This window comes from Portunus trituberculatus, chromosome 11, assembly GCF_017591435.1.
Source record: "Portunus trituberculatus isolate SZX2019 chromosome 11, ASM1759143v1, whole genome shotgun sequence".
NCBI classification, from domain to species: Eukaryota; Metazoa; Arthropoda; class Malacostraca; order Decapoda; family Portunidae; genus Portunus; species Portunus trituberculatus.
In genome coordinates this window covers 4,326,099-4,328,598 of record NC_059265.1, presented here as the reverse complement: position 1 = coordinate 4,328,598, position 2,500 = coordinate 4,326,099, and positions in this window count along the sequence as shown.

Genomic DNA, 2,500 nt, shown 5'->3' with positions numbered 1-2,500 from the left:
GTTAAAATGCCTTTAAAATATGTCAAACTGTCTTAAAATGTTCTCAAAACCTACCAAATTGTGTTGAAATACCTTTAAAACATGTCAAACTTTCTTAAAATGTCTCAAAACATGCCAAACTGTGTTAAAATGCCTTTAAAACATGTCAAACTGTCTTAAAATGTTCCCAAAACATACCAAATTGTATTGAAATATCTTTAAAACATGTCAAACTGTCTTAAAATATTCTCAATACATGCCAAATATTGTTAAAATGCCTTTAAAACATGTCAAACTGACTTAAATATCTTAAAACAAGCCAAACAGTTAAAATGGCTTTAAAACATGTCAAACTGTCTTAAAATGTCCTCAAAACATGCCAAACTGTGTTGAAATGCCTTTAAAACATATCAAACTGTCTTAAAATGTCCTCAAAACACGCCAAACTGTGTTGAAATGCCTTTAAAACATGTCAAACTGTCTTAAAATGTTCCCAAAACATACCAAATTGTATTGAAATATCTTTAAAACATGTCAAACTGTCTTAAAATATTCTCAAAACATGCCAAACTCTGTTGAAATGCCTTTAAAACATGTCAAACTGTCTTAAAATGTTCTCAAAACATGCCAAACTGTGTTAAAATTGAACACTAAGGAACAAACTGTCTACAACTGTGAAGCTATCAAAAGCTGTCCAATTGTAGAAAGAAAATAAGGACCAATAATGATGTCTTCTAAAACTTTTTGCTCTCTCACAATCACTGCTTTCCAAAAAATGTAATTATTTCTCTCTCTCCCAGTCACATATCAGTCACTCACAGCCTCTCCCAGTCACATCTCCATCACCAGCAGCCTCTCCCAGTCACATATCAGTCACCTGCAGCCTCTCCCAGTCACATATCAGTCACCTGCAGCCTCTCCCAGTCATATATCAGTCACCTGCAGCCTCTCCCAGTCACATATCAGTCACCTGCAGCCTCTCCCAGTCACATATCAGTCACCTGCAGCCTCTCCCAGTCACATATCAGTCACCTGCAGCCTCTCCCAGTCACATATCAGTCACCTGCAGCCTCTCCCAGTCACCTATCAGTCACCTGCAGCCTCTCCCAGTCACATATCAGTCACCTGCAGCCTCTCCCAGTCCCATATCAGTCACCTGCAGCCTCTCACAGTCACCCACAGCCTCTCCCAGTCACACACAGACTCTGCCAGTCACCCACAGCATCTCCCAGTCACATATCAGTCACCCACAGCCTCCTAGTCACCCGCAGCACCTCCCAGTCACATATCAGTCACCCACAGTCTCTTCCATTCACCTATCAGTCACCTGCAACCTCTCCCAGTCACATATCAGTCACCCACAGCAACCCCCAATCACCAGTCTCTCCAGTCACCCACAGTCTCTCCCAGTCACCCACAGTCTCTCCCAGTCACCTATCAGTCACCCACAGTCTCTCCCAGTCACCTATCAGTCACCCGCAACCTCTCCCAGTCACATATCAGTCACCCGCAGCCTCTCAGTCATCTATCAGTCACCTGCAACCTCTCCCAGTCACATATCAGTCACCCGCAACCTCTCCCAGTCACCTATCAGTCACCCACAACTTCTCCCAGTCACATATCAGTCACCCACAGCCTCTCCCAGTCACCTATCAGTCACCCACAACCTCTCCCAGTCACATATCAGTCCTCTCCTAGTCACACACAGCCTCTCCAGTCAGGCTTGCCACCCAAGCTAACACTATCATTAACCCCTTCAGTTCCGTGATGCATTTCCATATTCATTTTGGTGACTATTTGGCGACTTTATACAGCTTCACAAACTTATGTGAGGGTTAAAATAGTGAGGACTGTGGCCATTAAACTTCTCACCTCCATAAACCCTTCCTAATGTTAATAAAGCCCTCTAATCACACCCAAAACTCAAGGTAAAATGCGTCCCAGTTCTGAAGGGGTTAATAATGTAACAAATGATCAAAATGCCCTCAGAGACACAGAAACTGGACCACAATTAAGCTCCAGCAATCGCCGCACCTTATCTACTCACCATAAACTTTGACAAAGATAAAGTGAACAACAGTAAACAAAAGTGATGATCTATGGGCGTGCTAACTATGAGAGAGAGACTTGGCATGCAGCTCGTAGCCATCAACCCCTTCAGTACCAGGACATATTCATTTTGTGTTTGGGGATTTTATGCAGCTTCAGAAAATCATGTGGGGCATTAAAATACTGAGGACTGTGGCCATTAATCTTGTGACCTCCATAGACACTTGCTAATCTCAATACAATGGTGTAATCATAGCCAAACTGTCTTAAAATGCCCCTCAAAACATGCCAAATTATGGTAAAATGCCCTCAAGACATGCCAAATTTTCTTAAAATGTCTTCAAAGCCTGCCAAACTGTCTTAAAATACCCTCAAAACATGCCAAATTATCTTATTATTCCCTAAAAACATGCCAAACTCTCCTAATATGCTCACAAAACATGCCAAACTATCTTAATATGCATATAAAACA